General features: G+C 35.7%; 1 protein-coding gene across 3 annotated transcripts in view; it reads left to right on the forward strand.

Annotated features, from left to right (window-relative positions):
* LOC150104674 (putative pyruvate dehydrogenase E1 component subunit alpha, mitochondrial) overlaps window positions 1-26,306 on the forward strand; it is a 204,556-nt gene that overhangs the window by 116,076 nt on the left and 62,174 nt on the right. The gene's annotated exons all lie outside the window — the stretch shown is intronic.

Consider the following 26,306-nt stretch of genomic DNA (forward strand, 5'->3'; position numbering starts at 1 on the left):
GTGAACAAATGATACATAAAATTTTGGAGGAGTATAAAAAATAGACTTGGGGGAGACCGCACTCCTACCAGGCGCATCCCCCGGGTGGCAGATGGGGGAAACCCAAATGGGTTGCTCTGAATAAAGAATAAAAAGCCGTGGACCAAAGGATGTAGCAGAGGCATGGCAAGCTGGCTACATTATTATGCCAGTAACTTTCATGAGCAGGAGAAAGTCTACAAACCAAGATAGTGCTACTGCTACGGGACAACCGACGCACCTACTCGAAGACCACATAGAGTAGGTGAGAAATCAGCAATGTGGTCAGCCAAGGATGTGAAACATGTAGCCACCCTCAGCATAAGATCACTATACCGACCTGGAAAATTATAATTAGTCCAGGAAAATTTAAAAAGACTGAAATGGAGTATTTTAGGTTTATCAGAGACACATTGGTGCGGAGATGGATTCATGGATTTACCAGAGGGAAGACTGTACTTCTCAGGAAGAAAAGATAACATACACAGAGAAGGAGTTGCATTATTAATTGAAAAGAAACTTGCACACTCAGTAATTGAAATAAACCCAGTGTCTCCTAGAATAATCACAGCCAAACTATAAGCAAAAGAAAAAGGTCAAACAATTAAAATAATCCAAATATAGGTACCAGACAGTAACCATTCAGAGGAAGAAATAGAAAATTTCTATGAAGAACTAAAACAGGAAATAGATAATCCCAAAAATAGAGAACTCATGATAGTGATGGGAGATTTGAATGCTAAAATAGGACAGTTCACAGCAGACAAAAAAGATGTGATGGGGAATTTGGATACAGAGAGCTTAACAACAGAGGAGAACAATTACTCCACTTCTGTAAAGCAAACGATCTAATGATTACAAACACATTGTTCTATCAATGCCCTAATAATAAATATACGTGGACATCCCCAGATGGTAATATAATGAACTGCATAGACTATATCATCATAAACAAACAATGGAAAAGATCAGTAAATAATGTACGAACATTAAGAAGTTTTGATTTTGACATTGACCACGAAATATTAACTGCCAAAGTGAAGATAAAATTCAACAGGAAAAACAATATCAGAAAAGAAGAAAACATCAACCTATCAAAACTAAAAGATAACTCAAGCAGAAGTCGATTTTTAGAACAGATGTGCTTGAAATTAAAACCCTCCATCTTCAAGAACAGCGGAAAATACTGGGAAGAAGGAAAAGAAACAGTGTTATCAATTGCAAAAGACGCTCTAGGTTCCAAACCCAAAATAAACAAACAGTGGATAACCCAAGAAATCATAGCTACCATAGAAGAGAAAAGAGAAGCCAAGATACTTGTAAACATACAAAACAATGAAGAGAATAGAGAAAAATACAGAGCACTAAAAAGTTGATAACCTATGCAAAAAAGCCAAAAAAAAATGGTTAGAAGAAAAAGCTAAGAAATGCCAAGAAGCATACCAACAAAACAACCCAAAAGTGTTCCATGATACTGTAAGAGAAATTACAAAGGAATTCTCTGCAAAAGCAGTAACAATGATAAACAACAAGATGACTGAAACCGGGAATATTGAATATATAAGAAAAATCTGGTCAATTCATTTTAAGACTATCTTCCACCAAGGAAACAAAACTACAATGCCAACAATAGAAGAAAATAATGATCACCCAAAAATTTTACAAGAAGTTAGATATGCAATAAAACAGATGAAAAACAATAAAGCACCAGGTATTGATACTATCCTTACTGAACTGTGGTCATATGGAGACAACATATCAATAAAATATTTAACAACCCTATTCAATAAAATACTACAAACAGGAGAGATCCCAGATGACTGGAGAACTGGAAAGATCATCCCAATATACAAGAAAGGAGACAAAAGAGACTGCAAAAATTACAGACCAATTAATTTACTCCCTCACACCTATAAAAAATATTCATAAGAATTATACAAAATAGATTAAAAAACACCTATGAAGAAATGATAGGCATAGAACAAGCTGGTTTCTGAGGAAACTATTCAACAATAAACCAAATTTTCACATTGCACCAAATAGCAGAGCTCAGCTGGGAAGACCATAAAGAACTATATTGTTGTTTTATGGACTTTAAACAAGCTTTCGATAACATCAACAGAGAAATCCTTCTTAAAATTCTACTAGAAAAAGCACTAGACAAATATATAATACAGTTTCTGATAAGATATTACTCTAAGACAAATGCAATAATTAATAAGGACACACTCACAACAGAACCCATAGAGATCCAAAAAGGAGTAATGCAAGGATGCCCATCATCCCCATGCCTATTCAACATATATCTAGAAGAAGCTGTAAAGAAGGCAATAGACAATGAACCTGGAATCAATGTTAATGGTTTAAACATAAATAATATCAAATATGCAGATGATCTTGTCCTTCTTGCAAGAACCCCAAATGAACTACAAAAGTTGACCAACAAGCTAAATGAAACCTGTAAAACATATGACATGACAATAAATAGACAAAAGTGATGAAAATAGGGAGGAACGGAACTACCATCTCAGCCACCCTAAACGGACAACAAATAGAACAAGTAGACAACTTCATATACCTTGGATCAAAACTAACAGAAACAATAGATGAACTCAAAACAATCAAACACAGAATGGTGATAGGATGGACATTACAGAAAATCTGGAAAACAAACAAGATATCTAAATAAGCCAAAATCAAATTATATGAAACAATAATTATATCAACAGTCATCTATGGAGCAGAAACGTGGACAGTTAAAAAAAGAGAGGAGAAAAAAACTGCTGGCATTTGAAATGAAATGCTTAAGAAAAATAAATAGAACAAGTTGGATAAAAAAGAAAACAAATCACAGTCAGACAAGAACTATTGTATAAAAAGACAATAATAGAAAAATTTAGAAAACAATTGAGATGGTTTGGACACACTGTGTGCATGGACGTAGACAGACTTCCTAATGTCCTAATCAATACTTTTCCAACTGAAAAAAGAAGACCCGGAAGACCAAGAATTACCTGGCTGAAATTAATAAAGAACATCTCGGGATGCAGAACATATAAGGAACTTTTTCGAACAGCAAGGAATAGAGAAGACTGGAAGATCCTGCTCAAGAGAAGACTCAACCCATCTTAGACAGAAGAGAAGAAGAAGAAGATAAAAAATAGAGGTAATCATTATTTGCAGGCTAGGAAGGTGATTATTTATGTGGACACTCCATGGAGTCAAAAGACTCATTACGGGAGACCCACTCTACTCATTAACACAATACCTATCATACATCACCTTAAACCTATTCACTGTTGGGGCACTCACATTCACCTCTAGCAACCCACTTCAGTCATTCACCACTCTCCAAGAAAAGAAAAGAACCTAGTCTGCACACCCTTACTTAGCATGCTCTTAGACAGCTTCCAAGTGTGACCCCTTGTTTTCCCTCTACTCCTCCATGCATTGAAAAATTTCTTTTGTGTCAATTGTATAGTATCCCTTTAGTAACTTATAGGTTTCTACCATATCCCCTCTCTTCCACCTGTCAGCTAAACTCTGCAATCCACACACCCTCAACCTATCCTCAATAAATTTGTCTCCGAATCCTCTTCACAACCTCCCAATCCCCAAGAAACACAGATGACCAAATCAGTGCATAGTAGTCAACATGTGGCCAAATCATAGCCTTCCAAATAAAGATAGGAATAATAATCTTCCTATCTTTACTTGTCATTGTGCTCTTCAGCATCTAAGGAATTCTTTGAGCTGTTTTTCCAACTCTTGCAATATGTCCTCTGAATTTCAAATCTATATCCACCATTATCCCCCCCCCCAGATCCCTAGCCTCATCAATTTCCTGTGAACTAGTACCATCAATATGATACAAAATGTGTAATCTTTTCATCTTGAAGTGCATTACCTTACATTTTACAACATTAAATTGATAAACATTGTAGTTTGTCCCTAATGCCAGTTTATTTAAATCATCCTGTGAGATATCTACATTATCTTTAATCAACTATCCCTAGTTTTGCATCATCAGTAAACAGCTGAATGTCAAACTTCAGATCTTCTGCTATATCATTAATATATAAATTAAAGAGTAGTGATCCTAGTACAGACTCCACTAGTCACCCTCATTTTCCTTGGTTCCACTCCACCGTATACCACCCTCTGATGTCTGTCTATCATCTACCTAGATGGTAGATGTCTTTCATCACCTGGTGAAATACCACCATCTTGCTTATTAGACTTGCTTATTTGACCATTAGAGTGATACCCTCAATGACATACCAATCTCACTGTAGGGGGGGAAGAATCCTTTCACATTCGAGGGTGCAGCAGTAAAATGGTTCTGCAGGCTGGTCACTGGATTGTGTGTGTTATGTTCCATCGAGTCGTTTTTGACTCCTGGTGATTCTATGGCCATACATTCTCCAACCAGATCTGTCCCTGGCCATATCTTTCAGAATTTCCAGGTGCATTCCAGTTGCTTCTTTAACTCCATCCACCCATCTACTTCTTGGTCTTCCTCTTCTCCTGCTTCCATCAAATTTAGCAAGCATCATCATCTTCTCCAGACTGTCATTTGCTCGCATAATATGTCTAAAGTATGACAGTTTTTGCTTGATGATCATAACTTTAAGGGAGAAATCTGGCTTTATTCTGTCTATCACTGATAGACAGAATAAAGGTTTGCTTTGCAGTCCATGATATTCTTAGTAAGCATCTCCAAACCCATAATTCAAATGTATCTATCTTCCTTCTTTCATTCTTTCTTAGGGTCCAACTTTCACCCATACAGTACCACAGGGAATACCATTGCATTCACGATTTTTGATTTTTGTTGCGAGGCTAATCTTTAAAGATCTTGCTTAAATTTGTCATTGCTTTCTTTCTGAGTAATAATCTTCTAATTTCTTCAGTACAATACCTGTCTTTATCAATTCGGGATCCTAGGAGCACAAAAACGTCTCCCATTTCCAAGATGGGAGACGTTTGCTCCCATCTTGGAAATGGGAGCAAACGTTGGGACTGTAGTAGAAGAGCTTCGGCAGGAGTTAATGAAAAGCGAAATGAAGCATCTAGAAGAGAGGATATTAAACAGCTAAAGGAGAGATTGACTGACGATAAGGAGAAGGAAGAAGTTAATGTTATAAAGGAAGAATCAAAGGATAGTCGTATATCCACTGTTGGTGCCAGGTTATTTTGCACCCTAGGAAAAGTTTACAAATGTGCCCATTATTTCATAAACTAAAATGTTTCTAATTGACATTAAACAAAATAAAATTATCTTTCAGGTTAAATTAATAGGGCTTTTTTTATTATCTTTTTTAAGTAATTTGAAAATTCTCTGTTATAATTCGTTTACAAAAAAAAGTTATAAAATACTGATATAAATATTTTAAAATGTTAACATTTTAAAATATTTATATTAACTGAATTTTAAATAGCGGTAAGTTCAAATCATTTAGGTAAGGAACAGAAAAGAACAACCAGTACTTTGCAATCTGCTAGCAAGGTGGTATCATCTGCATACCTCAAATTATTAATATTTCTTCTGCCAATTTTAATTCCAACTGAGGCCTCCTCCAGCCTTGTCATTCTTAAAATGTATTCGCTGTACAAGTTAAACAGGTACGGAGATAAAATACATCCTTGTCGTTACCTATTGTGAAATACTCAGTTTCTCCAAGATCTGTTCGGACAGTAGCTTCTTATTCATAATAAAAATTCCATAATAAGAATAATGAAATGCTCTGGTACTCCCATTGTTCTTAACACTTTCCACAGTTTCACATGATCTGCATAGTCAAAAGCCTTAATATAGTCAAGGAAACGAAAGTAGACATTCTTTTGATATTCCTGTGCTCTTTCTGTTATCCATCTCACATTGGCGATCTGATCTCTTGTTCCTCTGCCTTTTCGAAATCCTGCCTGTTCATCTGGCATTTCTCTCTCTCTTCATGATTGGCTCCAGTCTTTTCTGAATAATCTTAAGTAAGACTTTACTTGCATGAGAAATAAGTGCCGTAGTTCTGTAATTTTCACACTCTCTTGCATTGCCTTTCTTTAATAAAGATATATAAACTGATTTTTTCCATTCCCTAGGCCATGTAGTTGTGATCCAAATTCGCTGACATAGAGCTGTTAAAATTTTAACTGCCTCTTCTCCCAGGGCTTTGAGCAGCTCAGTAGGTATTCCATCCCCTTCTGGTGCTTTCTTACTGGATAGCTGTTGCAGTGCTCACCTCACTTCACTCTCCAGTGGTACTGGCTCCTGTGTATAATCCTGCTCTTCAAATTTCTCAGTAATTTTGAAGTCCTTTCTGTAAAGATCTTCTGTATACTCTTTCCATCTTTCTTTGATGTTTGCAGCTTCTGTAAGTATCCTTTGTGTTTACTTTTCGATATTGTCACCTTGATGCTAAAATACCCTGTCAGTTCCCTAATCTTTTTGAAAAGATGTCTTGTTTTTCCTTTCTTGTTTGGTCTTCTGTTAGTTAGCATTCCTGGTTAAAGTTTTTTTCCTTGTTTCTTTTGGCTTGTCGTTGAAACACTGCATTCATATGCTGTACTTCCTGCAAATTTCCTCCTTTCCTGACCAGTTTTGATGGCATCTTCTGACAGCCATTTGGACTTCTTCTTCTTGCAAACTGTTGGAATATTCTTCTTTGCTTCTGTTTTAATTATATCTTTAATCTCTTCCCACAGTTCATCTGGTTCTCTTTCACACAAATTGAGTGTGTTGAATCTGTTCTGTATACTAATACTGTATTCAGCCAGTATGTTTCCAAGATCATATCTCATCGACATTTGTGTTGTTTTCAGTTTCCATAATTTCGCATGTATCATAGCCACTAATAATTTATGGTCTGTTCCAGTCTGCACCTGGAAAAGTCTTGACAGACTGAATTGCACTTCTCCATCTTCTTTGTCCAAGTATGTAGTTAGTTTGATTTCTGTATTGTCCATCAGGTGATATCCATGTGTACAATCTCCGTTTTGTGCTGTTTAAAGCAGGTGTTAGCAACAAAGAAAGAATTCTCTGCAAAAACTCAACTAGTCTCTTCCCTGCAGTGTTACGAATTCTTAAACCAAATTGATCTGTTATTACTTGTTCTCGGTTTCCCCCGCTTTTACATTCCAATCTCCAATAAGTAACCATAAATTTCACTTTGGTGATGCATCTATCACTTCTTGTAACTTGCCATAAAATTCTTCTATGTCTTCTGGTGCCTCTGTAGTGGGTGCATAAACTTGTATGATGGTCATATTCATTGGATGTTGACTCTCAAATGATTCTGTCACTCACTCTATTATAACCTAATATGTACCTACCCATTTTTTTCCTGAGTAAGAAAGATACCCCATTTTTACGATATCTCATGTCCTGAGTAATACACCATATAGTCCCCCTGACTGAAAATGGCTCATTCCTGTCCATCTAAGTTCACTTATTCCTAATATATCCAGCTTCTTGTGCTCCATTTCCATCTTTCCTTGGTTCAATGTTGCAGGTTCTTGTGAAACAGGGAACCTCCCTTTTCCAACCAACAACATCTGTGACCAAACTTCCTTCCGGATTTGACCTGGACACATCATAACAACTAGTTCTACTTGTGGAAGTTCTTTGTTCTTCCCCAGTTGCATGTTGGATGCCTTCGGGCCCAGGGGGTCTTACCATCCAGTGCCATATCATACTTTCTAATTTTTCGCATGTTCATAGAATGTCATTGGCAAGGTACAGAGGTTGTTTGCCATTGCCTTCCTCTGGAATATTTTTTGACTCTCCAGTCTAAATCTTCACTGGATAGTAAATGGGACCAAAACCAGTTAATAATGGAGGTTTTCCAATCAACCAGTGTTGTCAAATCCTGCAGCCACATATTTTGCCAGTTTGTGACTGGAGCGAGACCAAATGCTGTGGCTGTTGGGGAACTGTCAAGGCCACATAGACAAGAGACCAGGTTCCCTCTGTGAGCGCAGTATGTTTGCAAGTCTGCCACCTCTCACTGCATGCCCCACTCCTTCTTTATCTCTTCCTCACAAAACACAATGAACCACAACAAGTAATGCCATTTTATTGCTGATCTTACAAATTCTCCCAGAAAAATTAGTTAATAAAACCCATAAAAAAAAAATCCACCCACAAAAAACATAAAAAACCCAATCAAACAGCCCACCAACATTAATTCTTTCTATAAAAATAAAAATTTCCACATCCACTTCACCAACATCCATGATCTAAACAGCAGCATAAATGATGTACACCACCACCTACAGTCATCTAAACCATAAGTACTTTTCTTATCAGAACTCCAACTGGTAACCTCAACAGCCACTGTCCACCTCAACTGCACATTACACAGCTCTTTCTGCTAGAAGGGCAGCACTTGTGCATTTATCAGAACTGGCATACCATGCCTGAGACTGCAAAAACCTGAATCCACACTGTTTCATCTGCTTTGGCTCAAAATTTCTATACCAAACCAACCTACCCTTTTCATATGTCCAATCTCCATCAACCACTCTGACCTCTTCAACTATCTTTCTCTAAAGCTCGACTTTCTGCAGTTGAAATACCCCAATAGTGAGGCCATCCTTCTTGGGGGGGCTTCAGTGTCCACAACACACACTGGTTTCCCCATCTCCAATTTCACTGACCAAGTAGGCAGAGATGTTGAAGTGTTTGCGATCAGCAATGATCTATCTCAGTTCTTCAGTCTTCCTACAAGAATACCTGATAAGCCCCTCCAATTTGCCAACACACTTGACCTCTTCCTAACAAGTTCCCCTTCCGCAACATAGTCAAAACTGCACAGGTATACTGTCATTGGTTCTCCTCTTGGTAACTCGCACTACAATCTCATACATCTCTTTTGCCATAGAACAACCTCCACCCACCAGTTCATAGGCTTGTGTCCTTAGGCACTACAAGGGTGCCAACTGGGAGGATCTCCACTACTTTCCCATATTCTGACTACTGCTTCAGTTCTTCTGATTAAAACATCTGCTCAGACTGAATAACATAAATCATCCTGACAGGAATGAAGGCTTTCATCCCTTATTCCATTCCAAATTCTTGGCCGCCATCCAAGCTGTGGTTCTCAAAAAAGTATCCTTAAACTTTAATCGGTTTATCTTCCTGACCTGGAGTATGCACTCTGATACTACCTTGTTCAAACAATCCTTGGCTACTTCCTGTGCACTAATGACATTTATTCCATGTAGTTTCTTATGCCATTGCACTGCTCCAATTGCCTCCCAAGTTTGTCATAATCGACATCTTTGTAATTCTGCATAAACCCTTTCCTGCCTGAAATTTCTACATGTTGAAATGTGGAAATTTCAGTCAAGTTGCATGGTCACTTTCCCTGATCGGAAGTAAAGTTACTACTGCAGTTATGGATAATCTTCTGATGCTATTACCAGATTCAACACTCTCAAATTCCTAGACCCTTCCATCATGTGCTATTTCAGATAACTATCCCTTAATAACTGTATAAATTGTATTTCCATTATGCCATGCATCCTTTCCTTCTTCCAACCTGTGTCACTGTATAAAAGTTGCGTGCTAAGAAAAAGAAACAGTCTAAGGAAATTTCTATGAATTTAACTGAAGATGTTCCAGAATCTGAGTCCAAAGTAAAATCACATGATTTGGGAAATATAGAGGAACTAAAAACATTTCTTAGTGAAAAAATAGAAAGACAGCAGAGACCAATAGTGAAGGGACAGGAACTTCCGTTTAAGATGATATTAACAATATCTGATTTAACAATATCCAAGAATCCTACAGATAATCAATCTTTCTTCTTGCAAATCTAACGATATTGACAAGAATAAAACATCTCAAAGGAGATTTGTTCTAAGATGTTTTAGATGCAGTAAACCTGGTCATTTTGCTAAAGACTGTTATGTTATGGATAAACTTTGTTTTCAACATAAGAAATCTGAGAATAAAGGAAAATTTGAAAATAATTATTATTCCAGTATCATATTATGTCAAACTACTCATTAGACATGGGTAAAGCTAGAAGGCAGCTCAAACACTGAAAGAGAGTTTGATGTAGCATTAGCTCCTTATACTAATGGAGATAATTCTTTGACAGTTCTGCAAGGATTTACTGAAAACGTGCCTTATGAAATCTTACTTGACACAGCTGCACATATTTCACTCATTTCTTATAGTTTGTTTAATAAAATTAAAACTTTAATTCCAAACAACATTTCAGTTTTAAGTTATCCAATTAAGCTGAAGAGTGTATTTGAATCAGAAATTTCAGCAAATAAATGCTTTTATTTCAATTCCTTGTTTTCCTTTAGAAGTTTGTCATCCTTTAATAGTTCTTCCAGAATCTTCTGACCCAAATATACAATTCATATTTTGAATTGATTTTCTGAAACATCATGCTTTTGCATGTAATTTTGTTGATGGCCCAGTGTCCTTGTGTGGGTTAGAATACTATTTGGACAGGACATCAGGTGACAAAGGAAAATTAGAGCAGTCGCCTGAAGTTTTTAAACACACTAATGGTAATGATCAAGTGTTTCTTATTGAGACTCTAAAGAAAGGTGGGCAGGAAAACATTGAGGAAATAAAAGAGAACCTAGTGAAGAAAGGAATAGAATTCTGAAGTTCTTTATATCTGCCTTTGAATTTTTTTCTGGTGTTTTCACAGAGGATATTGTTTCAATGTCTTGCACTAATGCAGTAGAACACTCAGTGCAGATGTACTCAATCTCCTATTTACATTAGGCAATATCAGACTCCACTGAAATATATGGAGCATTTTCAGAAACTACTTCAAGAATATGTAAAGGCTGGAATAATTGAGAAGTCCAGTTCTCAGTGGTAGAGCCCAGTCATCTTAATTTAAAAAACCAAATGGAAGCCTAAGGTTTGTCTTAGACTGAGAGCCATCAATAAGGTTAGAAAGCCTATTTATTTCCCTCTGTGTAAAATTGAGGAATTATTGATCTGTTTGGAAGCAGCATAGTATTTTACAAAACTGGATTTAAATTCTGGGTACTTTCAGATCCCTTTAAAGATAGAAGATACAAAATAACTTGCATTTACTACTAGATGGCAGAGATATCAGCTATGTAGATTACCACAAGGTGCAAGAAATTCTTCCATGTCATTCCAGTCTTTAATAATGAATTCTGTCTTATCAGATATGTTGGGAAATGGAGTCATCTATTTTCAAGATGACCTTCTAATTTATTCAAAGGATATAGATAGCCATTGTAAAATCCTGTGGGATGTTTTAAAGAGATTAGATGAAGCAAATCTATCTTTAAAGTACGTACTCTAAATGCCAATTTTTCTTAAAAGAAGTTGAGTATTTAGGTCATAAAATCAGCAACAAAGGAATTATGCCAACTCAGTCAAATACAGAAAGCATATTATCCGCTAAACTCCAGAAACAGTTAGGCAAGTTCGTAGATTCATTGGCATGTTAAATTTCTATAAAAAATTTATTCCTAATTGTTCACAGCTATTGAGACCATAGTGTACTTGACAAGGAAATGTGCTAGATTCAATTGGTGTAAAGCTCAACAAGAAGCATTTCACAACCTAAAACTGGCATTAACTAAAGCTCCAGTTCTCATTTATCCTAAATTTGGTGAAATTTTTTATCTTTTTGCTGATGCTTCAAATGACTGCATTGCTGCTGTATTAGAACAGAAGGAAGGAGAAGATTTTAAGCCATTAGCTTTTATTAGTAGAAAATTATCAGGTCCAGAATTGAACTGTTCGACCTTAGAAAAGAAAGCACTAGCAATAATTTTTCCCTTGAGAAAATTTAGATACTTGTTAGGACAATCTATTAAAATAAGATCTCATCACTAGCCTCTGTCATTCCTAAGTACTATGAAGGATAAAAATCAATGTGGGCATAATTAGGTGGGCACTGGAACTGCAGGAATATAATATTAATGAGGCTTATATTCCAGGAAAAAGAAATATAGAAGCTGATAACTTATCTAGATCTCTAGGATCTAATGATGATAAATCATCTAGGAGATAACCATTTGAGTCAAGATGAAGAGAAGTCCAACGTTCATGTTATTCATAAGATGAATAAAGAACCTGGTTCACAGAAAACCAGACAGTACATTAATCATTTCAGAAAGTATAAGTCTTTTTCTCTAGGAGATTTACTATTGTTAGATGATAAATCTAGTATAAAAAGGGTAGGGAAATTAGGAAGGAAAGCTTCAGGTCCATATAGAATTCTAGACCAATTTTCTCCTGTGAATTTTAGGATATTATAGAAGTATAATTTTACTAGAATTTCTGGTACTTTTTAGGTACATAAATCATTTCAGGAAGTATAAGTCTTTCGCTCTAGATGATTTACTATTGTTAGATGATAAATCTAGTATGAAAAGGGTAGGGAAATTAGGAAGGAAAGCTTCAAGTCCATTCAGGTCTAGAAGTCTATAATTCTAGACCAATTTTCTCCTGTGAATTTTAGGATTCAAGATGTCAGAAATTCTAGTAAAATTATAGAAGTACACTGATAGGTTAAAAAGGTACTTTTTAGGGAGTAGAAATTTAATTATGTTAGGAGACAATATGAAAAAAATATTGAAAGATGAGGGTTGTTTTCCTGATACTAATTTGCATCTCATTCACAATCAGATAGTAGGAAAGGGAATAGCTTCAAACCTAGTAATTCAAATACACAACAAAGGAGAAAATTAAATTTGCGTAAAACGAAACATAATGCAAGAAAAGCCAGTGTACATAATTCAGATAATGTACAACATAAGAGTGATGATAATCAAAAAGACTCTAATATGGATGAAATAATAGCAGAATATCATAGGTTAGTTAACTTAGACTTAAATAATACAGAGAAATGTGAAAATACTTCTAATTTAGTTAGTGAAGATAAAGAATCTCAGCCTGTAGAATTTAATTCTGATAGTGATGATTCTGTAAATTTAGAACATAAGTCAAATAGTTTAAGTAAAATATTTGAAAATTATAGAAATGAAATTTGTAAATATAATGAATTAGAAGATGTAAATTCCCAATTATCTCTGGCATCAGATGATTCTGAAACTAGTACCCATTCAGAGATTGTAAATAATATTATTTAAGATCTAGGAATAAGCATTAAAAGTTTTGTTAGATATAAGATAAATATTTATAAATTAAAAAAAAAATTTGAGAGAAAGATGAAACTGATGTAAAAATAATCATAATTTAAAATTATGAATATTTTTACAATTGTTTGTTAGTATCTCATTAGTTTTGGTTTTATAACACATATATCAGCACTTTCGATATACTGTTTTTTGATATTACTGTTAAAATGAAATGCAAACCATTTGAAATTGATGTATTTACTAGATTCTGATAATTATGTTACTTTCAATCCTTTTTATTGTAGTCTAAAATTATTAAGTGTTGTGTTTTATAAAAACATTCACATTACGCTAACAGAGATGACATGTCAGTAATTATACTCTGCTTTTCTATTGCCATTTACATGGGGTGTGCATGCTCGCCAAGGAGTTTGATGGGTGATTGACAGCTAACAGAGAGAGCGTTCGATATCGGGGTAATGAGAAAACAAGAGCGAGCTAATGGAAGTTTAAGATCTCAGACTAGAGAAAATTTTTGTTCTTAGGAAGTTTTTTAAGTTTTATGTGACAGCTGGGAGAATATTAATACAAGATTCCAAAAAGGAATCGTAGAACTGTGAGTCTTTAAACTGGAGGAGTTGTGACAGTCAACAACTATTTAGTAAGTAAAAGAAGATATTGCAGTTGGCATTCTAATTGTGAATGTTCAAGGAAACGCTGAATGTAAAGTTTCATCTTCTGTCTTAAGGACACCGGATTACTATGGAAAAAGCAATTGGTAAAACTTGAAATGGTAAAAGTGATTTAACAAGAAGCTATATTTAGACCTGTTGTTTATGAAGTAGTAGAAGAAACTTCTTTCTCTGGTACAAAATTAGTAAATTGTGCATCAAATTGAATTGCATGAGGTAAGAGTATTTATACTTCAGAGGCAGGAGGAATAATATTGTATGCTACATAAGGGTGAAAAGAAAGGATCCCATGGAAAAGAAGAAGAAAATGTTTACATTTTTGGAAAAGGTCCTTACAAAGAAACTATGAACATTTTGTCATTATGGAAACAAGGTGTTTAGTCTGGTAGACATGATTAAGTATATGTCAAAATTCAATAACAATGAGTCAGAGAATGAATAATTTAAATAATTTTGGATAAGTGAATCTCTAACGTGTAGATTTATTTTAGAAGGCCTTGGATCCAGTATTTTGTAGTTATGTAATTTTATATAAAGTGTAAGAAAGTTTAAAGTGAATAAAAGTTGAGCAGCTCTCAGATGTGAACTGTAGACTAACATACACAAAGATTATTGAAGAAAAAATGAAAGAGTTTGAGAACAGGAACCAAACCTTAGAGATTCAGTGGCAAGCCATGAAGAAAACCCTGATTGATTCAGCAAGAGAGGCATGTGGTGTGGTTTTCTGCAGGGATAGAAAAATCAGGACTCCATGGTGGACACAGGTAAAGAGGCAATGAAGGAAAAGAAGAAATCATATCAAAAGTTCCTGGCAAATAAGTCAGCTTTTGCTCTTAGAGAATACAGAGAAAATGTAAGAAAGCTAAACACTGTAAAAACTAGCTAAACAAAAGTCATGGGAGGATTTTTGATAAGAACATAGAAAATAAATATCCAGAAGGTGGTAAGATATTCTGAACGTTGTTGAAGAAGCTTAGAAATGGAGGAAATAGTGCTGTAAAAGGAGTTAAAGATGATAAAGGTGACATGAAAACAGAAGAAAAAGATATCCTTGAAGTATGGAGTAATTACTTCGAAAAATTGCTAAATGAAACAAGCAATGATAGCACAGTGGTAAAAAACACTCAACAGGCATACAGTCAGAATACATATCCATACTTGAAGTAGAAAAAGCCATCAAAGGCTTGAAATGTGGAAAAGCAGCAGGAGTAGATGATATTTGGCCAGAAATGCTGAAGTATGGTGGTATAAAAGTCTTACAGTGGCTGCACTGCATAGTTCAGAAAGCCTGGACAGAGGGACAAATTCCCGATGATTGGAGTAGAGCTCTAATAGTGCTCACATATAAAAAGGGAAATAAAACTGAATGTGAGAATTACAGAGGTATTTCCCTACTGAGTGTTCCTGGCAAGATCTATGCAAGTATACTTGAGAAACGGTTGAGAAGAATTGTGGAAGAAAAGCTTGGTGAAGAACAAGCTGTATTCAGGCCAAATAGAGGATGTCAGGATCAGATCTTCACTTTAGGACAAATAGTCAAGAAAGCATGGGAATATAACAAAGATCTGTATTTAAGTTTTGTCGATCTGGAAAAGGCATATAACAAAGTGCCAAGAGAGAATACACTACAGTTATATGGTGTCAATGGGGCATTATATCAAGCAATACTTAGTCTGTATTTGAGTTGTAAGTCGGCAGTTAGAATTGAAGGATGTACAGGAAGATGGTTTAATGTTAAATCTGGTGTGAGACAAGGATGTACATTATCCCCTCTGTTATTCATTATCTATATGGATCACATTATGAAGGAAAATGGTATTAAACATGATATCAGAATTGGAAATGTTAATGTCAGCTCTTTGCTTTATGCGGACGGTGTTTTACTTCTAAATAAATCTGCTACAAGTTTGCAAGATTCCCTGACTAAATTGAATAACTGTTGTAATAGATATGATATGATGGTCAGCATTAAAAAGACAAAGAGAATGAAAATAGGTAGAATTGTTGAAAATGTCAACTGTGTTGTGAACGGGGAGCCTGTGGAACAAGTAAAACATTTCAGCTACTTAGGCATGATTTTTAGTGAAGATGGTAAATTAAATATGGAAATAGACAACGAAATCAACAAAGCTGGTATGGTAGGAAGTCAATTGAATAAATTCATATGGAAGAAGAGAGAAATTAGTCAGAAAACTAAATTAGCTGTATACAAGACGGTGTTCAAACCAGTTTTAACTTATGGATCTGAGAGCTTGGTGAGAAGTAAAACACTTGACCAAAGACTAGAGACTGCAGATATGAGAGTCCTGAGAAATATTAGAGGCGTGAACAGATGGCATCAATGGCAATATCATATTGATATTAGGAAAGAACTTGACATTGTCGGCAATCAGGAATGCGTTAGCAGAGCTAATCTCAGTTTGTATGGTCACTTAAACAGAATGGGCGAGGAAAAATTAGCAAAACAAGTGTTCTCTGCCAGGTTGGCAGGAAAACGACCCAGAGGAAGACCAAGATATAGGTGGATTGATACTGTATAATGTGCCTTAGACGATAGAAATATAAGATCTGATAATGATAATATTGGAGTCTTGACAAGTAATAGACTGATTTGGAAGAAAATTGTAGATAGGAAGTTAGTAATGATGTCAATTTTTCATGTAGTACTATCATATCCTGTACATCCCCTGAGGGTACATGTCAGGAATTTGATGATGATGTGTATATATTGTTTTAGTTTCATTAAATGTATGCATTTTTTTATTTGGCCTTGAGTCAGTGATTTTCTGGATCCTAAAAGAAACAGTTAAGTCATTACACCAATTGTAATTGAACACTTGTATAAATACAAAACACTCGGAGTAAAAATTTGTTTGTAGAGATGAAATTAAAAAAAAAAAAAAAAAACCTCTTTACAAAGGCCTTATACAATGGAACTATGAACTCTTTATTTCTGCATGTCAAGGTCCTCTGCATCGTTGACATTATCTGATGTGATGACTTCACAACTTGTGCAGTGTGGTCCATGAACACATCCTTATCCATCACCACTACCAGATCTCTCATCTCTTCTACCTCCTTCAAAGTTTCCCCACCAAGTGTGGGGAAACTTGCATCCTGTCGTTATTTACCAAATTTCAGACTTTATACTTTTCAACATTGAATTACGTGTGGAAGGTCCCAGGTTGCCAGCCTGGTTGGCTGAGTGGTTAGTGTATCTGCTCTCCAGCCAAAAGGCTGTGGGTTTGAATCCTGCTGTGGGCATGGATGTTTGTGATTATGAAAATACTAGTGGTGGTCAGCGGTAGATGGCGTTGGTATAGACGATGAAGGTAGTTGCAGTTTGTTGTAGTTGGTGGATTCGAGTGGTGGAGATGGACAGTTGTGGAGAAAGAATCCTCCCTTGATGAGTCTTTGGACTCCCTGGAGGTGTCATGTAATAATAATAACTGATGGCTCCACTTATTTGCCTATTCATACAATAATATACAAGATGAACAACTGTGGCCCCTACAGATTCCTGTGCACACTACAGTGATTTTTCTCTTTTGGGATACTGCACCACCATATACAACTTTCTACAGCCAGTAACTGATCCATCTCACTAGTCTTTTGAAAACCTAAGTATACCACCATATATGCATCTTTCTTGTCCAGTGGACTTGTCACCTTTTTATAATAGTATATAGTGAAGTAAAACATAACTTCCCTTAAACAAATCCATGCTGACAATCGCAGAGAATACCACTGTTATCAATACCTTTCTATATTCTAGTTCTTACTAATCTTTCCAATATCTTATGTGATAGAACAATTTTATCTTTTTTCCACTCCTTGGGACCTGTGTTGTTGTTGTTGTAAGACTTATTAAACAGGCATGTGATTGCCAACTCCCTGGTACATTCCTTTAAGACATGATGTGTCGTCAAATCCTGTTGCCTTATTGACTTTTACCACCTGCTCACTCGCAATTAACCCATCCTCTCCTAGTTCCTTTATACTTGAACTTTCATACTGATGAGGATGAAACATCCTTATAAATTGTCCACTACCTGAACTGTGTTCTCTGCAGTAGTTACCATTCCACCATCTTCATCCATTAACATTATCTTACCGTAATCATTCTTTTTCTATTCCTTCTATTACAGAAAAACTCTAAGATTGTTCTTGACCTGATTTGCTAATTTCTGCTCATATTTCACTTTTGCTGTTCTTACCAACTAAGTCACCTTCCTGGCTTACTCCTTGTGCAATTGATTGCTACCACTGTTTATCTTGTGCTACCTTCACAGTGCCCTCCTCTTCCAAATTGTGTGTTTAATTCTTTCATTCATCTATTTGACACCTACCTTGTTCAGCTTTTTGACCTTCAGAATAAATTTGCACATTAATGTTATTAAAAATCTCTTAGTCATGCAGCACTATTGTCTCTCCTGCTTAACTCCTCATTCTGTGCTATAGCTCAAAGCTGTTTTATAAGCTTCTCATAATCACAAGCCTTGAAGTTCCACATACATCCTTTCCTCAAGGATGTCTTCATATGACTAGCCACCACCAGGTGATCACTTCATGGTCATTCTCGCCAACTGAGTGGAAACGTGATATCTCACTCATAATCGCATCCTCCCATGAAATGATTAGATATGACTCTTGATCCTTGCATGTCCTCCCTTACGTACTAACTAAAATAGTTGTCTCTCAAGAAATTCATTTTCCTTATATCCAAATGTCTATACCAAAATACCTGTCGCTTCATTCCAATCAGTCCGTGCGGTTAGCCTTGTGGCTTTGCGCTTCGCAACCATATGCCTGGGGAAGGAGTGTCCTAGGTTCGATTCCTGTCGGTGATGTGAGGATCTGAAGGATCTTCCTCAGCCATAGCCAAGTTAGCTGGTCTTGGGCGTGGGCAGTAGGGTTTTTTCCACCAGTTTATCTGGTGTTTTTCATCCCGCAAGCAAGCAAACCGGCCCCGTGAACACACAGGGATACAGCCAAGAATACCTTGAGGCATAGGAGTGACCATTCTATCCTCGTATTTCGGTTACGAAATCCAAGCATGCTTGGAAGGTTGTGGACCTTAAAGGCCTGTTAAAGCCATTGGGATAGATAGGATAGATAGATTCATTCCAATCTATACTGCTATAATTAAATAATTCTTTGTTTGCTAACCCAAGTTGTTTATACATTTCATCACTACCATCTTCCACATTCCCTGGCATATAGAAGCTTCTCTTTTCCTGCCTCCTCCTCACATCGTACTGACCTAAACAGGATATCATCCTTATCCAGCCATGTTTCACTTATTTCAACAATTTTTGGATAGAAATCAGAGAAACCATCTATTCCTTTATTTCCGACATGCCTGTATATAAATAAACAACAATTTACTTTTATGTCTATAATCAGTTCTACCCATGCTACTTGTTGGTTGTGATTTCTTTCCATATATAACCATCCCTGGCTGCCTTTATCACCACTTAATCTATATATGTTCTCGTCATCTTCCTATCTAGGTTCTAGGCCAAGTGGCCTGTTCTGGACTCAGTCCATCATCTTCTTGGTCATCCTCTATTCCTTGTTCCTCTAGGATTATGTGTTAAGATTTTTTTTGGTAATCTTTCTCTCTGCATTCTTGCTATATGGTCTAGCCAGTTTTTCCTATATTTAATCATTGAATATGTTATGGGATTAATTTTAAGATGTTTAATTATTCACTATAGCCAGTTTTTCCAATATTTAATCATTGAATATGTTATGGGATTAATTTTAAGATGCTTAATTATTCACTATTTCTTTTTTTATCTAATAGGGTGAGTTTTTCTGTTTTCCTGAGGAATTTCATTTCTGCTACCTGAATTCTCTGTATATCTCTTTCTCCAAAGGTCCAGATCTCACCTCCATATAATGGTGTGGGTTTGGCTATTGTTTTATAAGCTCTAAGTCTTGTGTGTTTCTGTACATAGTTAGGTTTAAAGGTTCTATTAATTACTCCAGTGATTTTTATAAAGTTTATCATCTTAAATTCAATATCTATTTCAGTTACGTAAAGCAGTTTGCAGCCTAAGTATTTGAAATTATTAACTTGCTCAATTATTTTATATTTATTACTATTTTACTTCTGACAGGGTTATTTCCATGAAAAGCCATGACTTTAGTTTTCACCGTTGACATTTCCAGGCCATATATAAGAGGTGACATCTAAGCCAGCTTAGATGTCACCTCTCTCTCTCTTTACAAACATTCCTGTAGTGGGGGTCATTGACATCTTAAGTACCTTGTTCCCACAAGATATAACCTCATTGTTTGCTCACTGCCTAAACTCCAACTACTTTTCTTGGAAAAATAAGATCTGTCAACAATTAACAGGCTTGGCGATGGGGAGCCCACTCTCACCTTCATGTGCTGACCTCTTTATAGAAGACTTAGAAAACAAAATCCTATCCCAAATTATTCCAAAATCTAAAATTTGGTTCAGATTTATGGACGATAACTTCATCGTATGAAACAATAACAATGACCTATATGATTATCTCAAAAAGATCAACTCCTTCCATCGTTCTATTAAATTCACTCTGGAACTTGAAAGAGGAAACCAATTACCGTTTTTAGACATCTTAATCAAAAAACAAATTGATGGCAGTATAAATCTATCGGTGTACAGAAAACCGACTAATACAGGTCACTACCTACATTTCAGCTCCTCTCACTACATCTCACATAAACTCAGCATTGTACACATGTTAAAGAAAAGAGCGATTCGCATCACAACGGACAACGAGACCCTTCAAGAAGAGTTAAAATTTATTTCCAACAATCTGTATTTGAACTGCTATCCAAGAAGACTAGTCAATAAAGTCCTTTTCTCTGAACCACCACAAAGAGAACAAGAAGATATTCAATATATAAAAAGGTTTGCAATTCCATTTGTAAGTGGCATCTCCAACAAGCTTGCCAGCCTCCTCAAACAACACAAAATAAGAGTAACATTTAAACCAATAGAATCTATTCGTAAACTACTAAGATCTCCAAAAAACAACCATCCTTTCTATAAATATGCTGGAGTTTATAATATTCCATGTGCTTGTGGCTCTAGTTACATCGGACAGACTTCGAGAAGCCTCAAAATCAGGCAAAAGGAACACATTGGCTATGTCAAAAACAACAGACAGGATATTTCTGGCCTATCGTCTCATTTCTCTACAACTAACCATGTCATCGAGTGGGACAAAAGCTGTTCTCCTTACTTAGAGAAAGATTACTATTTAAGAATTTTCAAAGAAGCAGCCACAGTCTCCCGTTCTACTGTCAACCTTAACAGAAATCAAGGCCTAATACTCCCAGAAATATGGAAAACCCTAATCAGAACTTTAAAAACAGAAGAAATGAACTTTAATACAAACTACAGAAAGTTCCTTAGCAACAGCTACCTAACCTTGTACATCCAATACGTGTTTCACTCACATTCGATACTATTCTATTTGTAATTATTCTAGTCAGTTTTGCAGTTACGCATAATTGTGAGATTGTTTAAACATAAGTGTCCTGAAGATGCCAACAGTTAAAGTGTGGCGAAACTAGTTGGTTCAGTTTAATAAAATTGATCAACACTTGATCTGGAAATCAAATATTATTATTATATCATTTTGCTTTATTGCTATTCATTTCATTATTATGGTATATGTTCAACAGAGCAGTGTATAGTTGGTTTGGGATGTGATATTCTTTTAAAGTTTCTCATAGTTTATTTCTCAGAATTTTGTCAAATGCTTTTATATAATCGATAAAAGCTATGTGTGCAATATTATATTCTCTGTGGTTTTCTATAATTATTTTTAAAATAAGTTCAGTCTATACATGATCTTCCCTTACTTCGTAAGGGAAGATCATATTCAGACTTGACTATTCCCGTAAATCCCAGGCCATTCCAATCCAGTGCTGACCATATCCATATACACATTAACTACTATTTCCAACATCCACTATCCTTATACTATCTTCCTGTCCCCCCCCCTTCCCCGACTCTCCCTATCTATCTTCCATTCTTGTTCTCTCATCACTATCTCTTACACTACTATTATTCTTATTTACAACTACCTCACACAAATCCCTCACACACAGGTGTGAGGGATTTGTGTGAGGCTTCTGATGTGCTATAGGTTCTTGCACCTCTCGTGTGTGGGATAAGTATTTAAAAAAAAAAAAAAAAAGTCTTAACAGTACCCCTCTCCTGATCTTTCACTTTGCATCTTACTTCTCTGCTCTCTTGCTCACATCACTCTTTGCACCTTCTTGTAGTCATCTATTATTGACAGGAATCAGCTGATTCCTGTCAAATCCATTTAAATGCAACTCATCACTTTTGTATGATCCATCCTTTCCTCAAATGTGTCCCATACATTTTACAAATCCAATTCCTTCTCCTCACACTGCTCTGCCAACATACTATTCATGATCCATGTTCTCAGTCTCAACTCATTACTCTCATACCTTGGCAACACATTGACGACCTTTCCAACGACACTGTTAGAAAGGTATATTTCACTCTCCTCAGCAGCCTCCTAATATCCATTCTCATGTTTATCATGTTTAGTACCAAGTTATCATAATACCAATTATGTCATGATTCTTCTGCTTCTGTTCCATTGCTATCTCTTACACTAGTCATGTAAAATATAGCAATGTCATGCATATCTTCAATTCTGAAGTTGAGTTTGTTCTACCAGCTGATTTTTCATTGTTCACCTTTGTTCCCTGAAGAAAACAGTGAGGAGGGGACATGTTTACCTTGTGATGCCTCAGACTGAGGTATCACATGGCAAACTGAGTTTAAACCAGTACAGAATACAATTTGGTCAATTAAGTCCAAATTATTAAGCTTCTGACTCAGTGTCCAAAGGACTGGACATTGAGTTGGAAGCCAGGTCTACTCATTCTTTACAGACTTATGGAGGTCTTCTCCCAGTGATAGCTGCATATGCGAGTGTTTTCTCTGACACTCAAGTAAAAAATCTAGTAGGCTAGAGTTAGTTCAATTCTCTGAGTAGTAAACCTTGTTTAATGAACCTATTCTTGAAAACTTTAATATGCCTGGCTATGAGTTAAGGAACCTATCAGAAAGAATTTATGTAGAATTATAAGGCTGGCAACTATCATAGACTTAGAAACCAGCTTGCAATAGTTCAATGGATGAAAGAATTTGAAGGAAGAAGGGTCATCAGTGCATGGGAGATACTTAAGAAGTTGTTTACAGCAATGACAGATTGTATACCTCGAGTGAAGAAAAAGATAAAACAGTTTGTAGTCAAATGAGAAAGGAATAAAAGGGGAATTGCAGAAGAAAAAGAGATTATGGAAGGCATATAAAGAGAGAAGAGGAAAATGGTTGCATGAGGAATGTAAGGCTCAGGCTAGGAAAGTGATGAATACTGTAAGGAGAGAAAAATTGGAATATGAGAGGAAACTGGCACTTCAATCCAAGGAGACTCCTAAGGAGGTGGTTTTTTTTTTTTTTTTTTTATGTGGCAAGGAGGAGGAAAAATGATAGTGGATAGATTACTTTGCTGGATGGAGATGGGAATCAGATGATCAAAGCAGAGTTGAGCTATTTAATGATCACTTTATTAGAATGTTTCATCCTGGTACAGCAGACTATATTCTTTGAAGGATGATGAAGTGTTAGAAGTGAAGGAAGAGGATATATTCGAAATACTGAGTATGCATGGATTCTAAGGGGTGGTGATTGCATAATATTATGAAGTCCTTGACTTTATGATATATAACATATAGCCTCTCCCACTCAAATACCACCCTTGCTTTCTCGTGGTAGAACCTGTTATCGCAAACGAGGCCCTGGTGACCAGGTGAGCGAAGTAAGATGGAATGATATTAGTAGAATAAATTTTCCCAATGGGAATGTGTTTCTTTATTCAAGGATGACTAATATAACTGATATAAATCAATATGGAGTTGGAGTCTTCATGAACAGAAAATTTAGTCAAGCAACGATTGGGTGGGAACCAATTTCAGAACAAATAGTAACAGTAAATCTTAAAACTAAATTTGGAAAGCACAGAGTTGTTCAGTACTATGCTCCAGCTGAAAATGCATCCTTTGAAGAAAAAGAAAAGTTTTACAACCTACTTGATAAGACTTTGATGACACATGGTAACGAGCATACTTCTCATGGGTGATGTCAATGTTAAAGTTGGTACAAATAATGAGGGGTTGGAGAATGTAATGGGTAAGCATAGTTTGGGAGAAAGAAATGTCAGTGGTGAACTGTGTGGCAAATATAACTTAGTAATAGGTGGCACAATCATCCAGCATAAGAGAATTCATAAAGTAACCTAGGTGTCACTAGATGGCAAAACACAGAATCAAAAAAATCATATTGCCATCATCCAAAGGTGCAGCTGCAGGAAAATGTTATTAGATGTACAAAATAAAAGAAGTGCTCTGATATTGGCTTAGATCAAAATCATCAGGGGAAAGCATTTAATAGATGGAAATTTGATATCACTAAACTACAAAATACTGAAGTCTGTAATAAGTTTAAAATAAAGATAAAGGAAAATATGGATATTGATTTTGATGGAGGAGAGGATATAATGAATGATGATATAGAGGCTAAATGGAAAAAGGAGTGAAATGAAAAAAAAAGAGGATAAATGGAATGATACAGCAGAACACATTTTAAGATATGTTTAAAGAATGAAAGAAAGAATGGTTTATCAGTGGAAACTTGGAGACTAGTGAATGAAAGGAAAAAAATAAAGCTGAAATTATGTGCAAGAAATACTCCCCAGAAGGAAAACAAACTTAAAGATAAATATAAGATTTTAAATAAAGATAAAGATAAGATTTTAAATAAGATAAATTGCAATGGTTTGAAGAACTGGCATCAAGGGCACAACAACAAACTGCAGACAAGTATAATAGTAGAGTTACACAGTATTATAAGAAGACTTTCTGGAGAAGCCATGCAAAAGAATGTCCAGGTGAAGTATCTCAAGTGAAAAATTCTAGTATCAACAGAAGAAAAACTGGAAAGATGGAGACATTTTACTCAAATCTTGAACAATAGCAGTGATAGAATGCAAACAGAAATAAAAAATGTAGTGGATGAATTAAAAATTGATACCAGTCCACCATCCAAATTAGAATAAAAAAAAGGCTATTCAAGAAATAATAATTGGGTAAGCAGCAGGACATGATGGTATCATGGCAGAGGTTCTAAAATCTGACACACTACAGCTATCACAGATGTGCTCTGCCCACTATTTCAAGATATTTGAGAAGAAGAGACATTCCCTAGGGATTGAAATACAAGAATAATAGTAAAAATGCCAAAGAAAGAAGATTTAAGAAATTGTAATAATTGGAGGGGCATAAACCTACTATGTGTCATTAGCAAAATTTTCTGCAAAATTATTCTTTCAAGAATCTTTCATATTTTAGATTAGGGCATGAGAGAGAGCAGTCTGGTTTTAAGCCAAATAGATCATGTATGGACTACATTAACATCTTAAGAATAATAATTGAACAATTGGATAAATTTAACTCTGCTTTATATTTGCAGTTTGTAGATTATGAAAAACTCTTCAATTCCATTGCTAGCGATTGTGTATGGAATGCACTTCAAAACAGAGGAATGCCACAGAAGGTAATAAACTTCATAAAGGAAGGATATAACAAATTGCAATGCCAGGTGCTGCATGATGGATATTTGTCACAGCCCTTTCAAACCGTGTTTGATGTGCGACAAGGATGTTTGCTATCCTCTTTATTATTTTTCTAGTAGCAAGATCATCGTGGAAGATAAATAAAACTTTGGGTGATCTAGACTATGCAGATGATGTATGTCTAATTACTCACAGACATGCAAAATATCCAAAATAAACTAACACATTACAAGATGATTCACTGAAAGTTGGTAAATAAACAAAAACAGAATGAAAGAAATTAAAATCATTGTGATCAACATGGCACCACGTACAATTGAAAATTGAAACTATTTCAAATTTTACATATTTCGGCAGTATTTTGTCTGCAGATGGAGGAGCAACTACAGATGTTGATATAAGGATTCAAAAAGCAAGAAATCCATATGATAAACTTAGTACAGTATGGAAATTGAAAAATATTCACATCTCTCTCTCTCTATGTTCACTGGGCATCAACAGATGCCGTATGGTCACTCCGATGCTCGGTGATGTTCCACACCAGGCCTCGCCATGTAGTCCTGTTGTTTGCTTTTCTGGCAGCCTCAACTCTCTGAAAATCAGTCACTCCACACAAGCCATCCATCCATCTCATTGATGGTCTACCCTGCCTCTTTTTCCAAGAACTTTACCTTCTATTACTGTTCTGAGAAGTCCTCCTTCCATCCTTTCTATGTGTCCAAAATATTTTAACTTTCTTCTGTCAATATCCTTAAGGAGCCTTAAAGTTCTACTAATCTTTTCTAACACAGATTCATTTGTACGCCTTTCAGTATATGAT

This window comes from Typopeltis vanoorti, chromosome 7, assembly GCF_054136105.1.
Source record: "Typopeltis vanoorti isolate ZY-2024b chromosome 7, IOZ_Tvanoo_1.0, whole genome shotgun sequence".
Lineage (NCBI taxonomy): Eukaryota > Metazoa > Arthropoda > Arachnida > Uropygi > Thelyphonidae > Typopeltis > Typopeltis vanoorti.